The sequence below is a fragment of the Peromyscus leucopus genome, chromosome 13 (assembly GCF_004664715.2).
Source record: "Peromyscus leucopus breed LL Stock chromosome 13, UCI_PerLeu_2.1, whole genome shotgun sequence".
Taxonomy (NCBI): domain Eukaryota; kingdom Metazoa; phylum Chordata; class Mammalia; order Rodentia; family Cricetidae; genus Peromyscus; species Peromyscus leucopus.
Genome location: NC_051074.1, coordinates 52773551 through 52779704, shown reverse-complemented (window position 1 = coordinate 52779704; position 6154 = coordinate 52773551). Strand labels below are relative to the sequence as shown.

General features: G+C 48.4%; 1 long non-coding RNA gene across 1 annotated transcript; it reads left to right on the top strand.

The window, feature by feature from the left end:
- Positions 1-755: 755 nt before the first annotated feature.
- Positions 756-3354, top strand: LOC114704347. Its single transcript, XR_003736255.2, has 2 exons — positions 756-1860; positions 2827-3354. It is a non-coding gene; the product is annotated as an uncharacterized LOC114704347 (long non-coding RNA).
- Positions 3355-6154: the final 2800 nt, after the last annotated feature.

Below are 6154 nucleotides of genomic sequence, written 5' to 3'. Positions count from 1 at the left end.
TGTGGTCCAGATTAAAGGGGTCTTCCCACCTCAAGATCTGAATTAAGGGCACATGTCATCTCGCCTCAAGATCCAGATGAAAGGCATGTTGTCTTCCTGCCTCAAGATCCGGATCACAAGTGTGCCCTGCATTCCTTTATTGCAGTTCATTCCAGATACAGTCAAGTTGACAACCAAGAACAGCCATCCCAGTACCCATGGCTGGCCTTGAACTGCTGACCCTCCTGCTCTTGCTCTCAAGAGTTCCAATGACAAGTGTGCATCATCACCCCAGCTTCACAATCAATATTAACCATCACAGATGGGTAGATTATTCCTAAATCCATCTGTGTAGACTACACATACAATCATAACACAAGTGTCCCTAGTAGGAGGTCTAACTAGAGAAGAGCGGGCGACAAGCCGAGTTTGGAATGGTGTGCTTTGGAAACGGAGAGGCCACAAGGCAGAGAATATAGGCATCCACGTCAAGTCAAGGACAGAGCTCCTCTGTGGCCTCCAGGAAAGCTGGTCCTCACAGCTCAGTCTGAGCCCGGTCAAACTGTTAATGCACAGATTGCTGCTCCTCCCGGTCTGTGTTCTGTTGTTGATAAAAAACACTGATCAACAGCAACTTGAGGAGGAAAGGGTTTATTTCAGCTCATAGCTCACACTCCATCATGAAGGAACATGAGGGCAGGAACTCAGGGAAGGAACCCACAGGCAGGGACTGATGCAGAAGCCATGGAGGAGTGCTGCTTACTGGCTTGCTCCCCATGATTTCTTATGTCACCCAGGACCACCTGCCTCCAATGGGCTGGACCCTCTCACATCAATCATTAATCAAGATAATACCCCCATAGACCTACCTACACCAACCAGAAGGAGGCATTTTCTCAATAGCGGTTCCTCTTCCCAGATGATCCTACCTTGGGTCATGTTGACCAAGAACTCACCAACACCAAGGTTCAGTCATTTGTTAGGAAAACTCATACAGTGTCCAAGGACAAGAGATGCTTCAATTGCCAGCCTCCCTTTGTGGCAGAGGCAAGCCTAGAAGACAAGAAGAGCATCCTTCTCCTCTGGGCAGATACTCCCACAGACTATACTTCACTGGCCAGCCCTGACAGCGCCTAGGGCTGGGATGGGTGACGGAGAGAGACTTTATGGAACAATTTTGTGTTTCACACTTCAAGTATTCCAATTTAGCCCTTACTGTGACCTTGTATGGCAGATATGAGCTCTCTCTTCTCTCTCTCTCTCTCTCTCTCTCTCTCTCTCTCTCTCTCTCTCTCTCTCTTCTCTCTGTCTCCCCCCCCATCTCCCTCCCTCCTGTCCTGGGGCTTGAACTCAGGATGTGGGCACAGTAGGCAACTATTCCACCAACTGAGTGACATTCCCAGCTGCCAGTCATTTCTGACCAGGTGCTTTTAGTTACAAATAATGGAAAATTCCATGCAAATGGGCTCGGGATATTTTATCAAGGTATTTTATAAAAACCAAGACTCAGCTTCTGAAGGTAATTGCTGCTAAGCCAGAGTTCCATTCCCTGGACCCACATGGTAGAACGAGAGAACTCCTGAAAGTTGTCTTCCGACCTCTATGCATGTCCCATGACCCACGTAAACGTAAATGGGGCAGGTATCAGCTTTGCTTAACTAGGGTTTGAGGGGGCGCCTTCTGTCTTCTGGGGGAGGATTGTTCTCATGACCTAAGCAATGCAACCCATGTTTCCTTTTCTCTCCATTTTTTATCTCATCAGGCTCCACCCATATCAGGCCCTCTTCTAATGACCCCAAGATGCCTACTGGAGTAGACGATGCTCCCAACCCAGAACCAACAGAGAAGGGCAGGAGAAATTCAAGTGTCGATTGGTTTAAGGTAAATCATGTGTGTCCCCACCTAGCGCTGAAATCAGAATCACCTAGATTCTTCTAGGTCCTAGAAGAATGTGACAGAAAATGGGAGGGAGAGTGATTCCTCACAGGAAATTGGGGATATTGGGAAGAAGAGGGGAGAATGGATATGGATTATGGACATGGGCTGGATACAGGGAGCCAACAAATGAAGGTTTGCAAAACTGGTGATGCTTTGATGATGCTTTTTGAGCTGAACTGAGCAAATTCTCTATCCTCCTTAACATTTCCTGGAGTGAACAGCCTACAAGGGGCTACTTTCTTAATTGAATACGTATGATAGCTCCCACTCCTTAGCACTCCTGCGCACGGGACTCTTCATTAAGCCTCCAGGGGTTTGAGACGCCAGCTCTTGCCCGTGTTTCTTGTCTGTAATTCCTGGAAAGAAGCAGAGCCACGGCCTTGCCCTTGATGAATCACAGGCCGATTGTCTAGGCTGTGGATCATCACTCCTCCTTTTTCTTGTCACTACTGCCCCCACCCGTAGCCATCCTCTTGTAGCCTGTTAATAGTCTTCTTGCCCAGAAGGAGCAGGAAGGAGGGATGGAAGGAGGAGAGAAGAAGGGGAGAGAGGCATGGAGGGGGAGAAAGGGGGTGGGAGAAGGAAAGCAGGAAGGCCCGAATCAGCCAGCTTAGCTCTTAACCAATCCTGGGAAATTTCAAGGAGGAAGGTGAAAGGGAGTTATGACTTGGGGGTATCTTGAATGTCCACAGTCTGTGCTAACTCTATCCCTCCCCTGTCTTCCTTCGAGATCCTCAGACAGCTGAACCCAGAAAAGCATAGGCTGAGGAGTCCAGGAAGTTTCCTTAGGCAACCAGATGTTTCCAGAGGCTTCATTCCTTTGTGCTCTTCACTTACCATCTATCTCAAATAACTAACAAGGCTCAGGAATCACCCTCATCATCCTCTGTGTTACTCTTCAAAATCCAGGTGATGCTGACAGACGCATTCATGTGGGTCCGTGTTTTCCATCCCCAGAAGAGCTCCGTGATGTCTGCCGAGGTTCGTGTTTCCAGAGGAGAGAACCGTTGTTAGTTGCTTTGACTGGTCCCAGGGTTGGCCTCAAACTCATGATCCTCCTGCCTCAGCCTCCTCAGTGTGGAGTGATTATAGGCATGAGCCACCATGCCCAAGTTACTTCTTAAAGTAAACTTTTTAGAAAACTAGGACAATCGTTCTGAAATCTACTAAAAGGAGAATTGCAGTTTCCCCATGAAGGGAAAGTAGACACCGTCATCGCTAAATAGTAGACAAAGCCAGGAAAGGGGTGAGATGAGGGCCACAAGCAGGACTATTCCTGTCACTGGCACCTGTCACTCTTCAGCATTTGCCCCCCACCTCTCCTCACCACCCACCTGGACCCACCCTATCTCTATAAAATTGGTCATGATTTCTGGGGTATTGGACTCCTTCATAGAATTCAGACAAAAAAAAAAAAAAAACCAAGGTTAACTTTTACATTTTTATGTTGTGTGTATGGTAAGTCATATGTGTGGTACATGCATTTGAGTGTGTGTGTGTGTGTGTGTGTGTGTGTGTGTGTGTGTGTGTTAAATTATATGTGGAGGGTGTGTGTAAGCACACATGCAGACTTAGAAGCATGCATGCAGATGCCTGAGCAGGTCTTCAGGCATCTTCTGTAGCTCTCCACCTTATTGACCAAACTGAAAGCTCTCCATTTGGCTACACTGGCTGGCCAGCAAGCTCTTAGGACACACCTGTCCCCCACCCCACAGTGTTGGGGTTATGGGCACTGCAGTCAAGCCTGGCTGGGGGGGAAAATGGGTGCTGGGGATTTGAACTCGGGCCCGTATGCTTTCAGATCAAACACTCTTTTACTTATTGAGCCGTCTCTCCAGTCTTGTTAGTTAGTTAGTTAGCTAGTTAGTTGGTTTTAAGAACAAAATTTTCCCCAATATCTAGGGACAAAGAAGCCATTTTCTTGGATGTTTTATTTACCCCCAAGCACATGCTGGAGCAGAAGAGCCCACCTTACTCTCAGGAGCAGTGAAGAGTAGCTGTCTGGGCCAGCCCCTTCACACCATTCTCTGAATTAGCCAGAGGCTCCAGGTTCAGTTATGAAGTGGATGGAACTGTTTTTAGATCCAGGCCCTAGCCCCACATCCTACCTGCCAGTCTTGGTTGGGACATGATGCTTCTTCCTTTTACCAGCAATGTGGCTTGGCCCTTGTCACCTTGTCTTGTTTGGCTCCTAGTTTTTGAGGTTTTAGTGCATGATTGGTTGTCACTGTGGTTTTCGGTGGCAAATCCACGGTGGGACAAAACTACTCACCTCATGGTGAGAAAGAGAAGAGGGACTGGGATTCCAGCATTTTCTGAGGACACACGCCCCCTGATCTAAAAGTCTCTAACAGAAGCCTGGCCCTTACGGTCTCCACCACCTCTCCATAGCTTCATGCTGAGGCCCAAGCTTACCACTGTGGCCTCTGAGGGACATTCCAGATCCATGCCACAGCATGCACCTCCCTTCTGATGGCCACAAATAGTCAATGAGTAAACTGAGTGGCGGAAGGAGCGGACCACAGTTGTATCCACAGGTAAGATCCCTCATGACGGCAGCTTGATCCAGAAAACTCTCAAGTGTCTGGCTGATGCAAGGGCCATCAGCATTTGTAGGTCCTTCTGACAACTTGGGATTGGAAATATCTGTTCTGGGTTGTGTGGTTTTATTTGCTTCTCCAACGTCACTGTTGACCTAATACAGGCACCCAGGCCCATGCAAAATGCTATGTATCTCTGTACCATGAAGTCATCCTGATTGGTAGGGTAAGTTTTGGCTGCTCTTATTATTAATAGCAAACTCCCTGTTCTGGTCACATTGGTAAATGCAATTCAAAGAGAAGTCACCTCTTTATTCAAAACACAGTGTGTTTCCTGTAAGGGAACTCACTGCTGCATTCATATTCATAAACACAGGTGAAAGAGATGTTGCCTCTTTGCTTAGAAACAACAGTGCTTTTCTTGGAGGCAAAGTCACTGTTCTAGTCACATTTACATAGGAAGAAACTGAAGCCCAGAAAAGACTGGTGACTGTAACTTTCCCGGGTCACAACACTAGTAAAGGGACAGGGTCATGTTCCAAAGCAGAACATACCTGACTCTGTGCTCTCTAACCACTGAACATCACTGCCTCTGCACCCCAGAAGACCTGAGAGCTACATTCCCAGGCTAGGCTATCTTCTCTAGGTCCAGAGGCAACAGGCTCTTCCCTGGATTCTGGAGCCACCTCCTTCAGAAGGTGTGTTCACTGAGCCCCAGAGTTTCACGTGGGATTCTGGAGAAGAATCCACTCCCTGCAGTCCAACAGGCTCCCAGACGAAGGAGGGGAGCGGATGCTTGCCTCAGCCACGCTCAGAAACTGAGGCTTAATTGCCCTGCAAGCAGCTTGTTAGCCGCTGCCCTGGCAGATGAGGAGAGGAGCAATAGAACCAGCCAATTAAGCAGCCAATGGTGCTGAACTAAATGTGACCTCCGACTCCATTGTGGATGTTGTTTCTCACCAGTCTGGATCTGGGGGAGAGAAAGGAAGGATGAGGGGAGGGTGAGTGGTGAGGGGACTCTCAGGCTCTCCTTTGTTTGTTAAGGGGATAGTCGCCTCAAAGATTCAGGGATTTCGAGCACAGGAAAGTTGGAGACAAGTGGTCTGTGCTGCTGCTGTAGCCCGAGGCAGCTGGCAGGTGGAGGTCCTGGGTTTAGAACAAAACGGACCAGGCTGGCCTTAGTGACTGAAGGAAGTATTTCGAAACAGGCCACAGGCTCAGTCTCAGAGGCACGTTTCTAAGGAGGAGATAATAGCAGGACTGGCCTGGGCTGCACTTTCTGACTCACAGACTATACGGAAACTTCTCTTTCCTCTGTGTTCCCATCACTAGCCTGGTGCCTGGTGGGCCCCCCTCAGTCACCTCCAGATATCAGAAAGATACCTGAAATACTGCATCCAGAATCATGTGAACCTGGGAATAGTGGGGTTAAGGGTTCTGACAGAAAGGGCTGATGCCATCTCCATGTCTGGTGGGAACTGCCAATCGGGCTGCTTCTGCCCTCCTGTGGGACAGCCGGGGAGGCATGGTGCTTGGTTAACCTACAAGAAACAGTGTGCCCTATTTGTAATAGCCAGAACCTGGAAACAACCTAGATGCCCATCAATGGAAGAATGGATGAAAAAAATGTGGTACATATACACGATGGAGTACTACTCAGCAGAGAAAAACAATGAAAGCATGAAATTTGCAGGCAA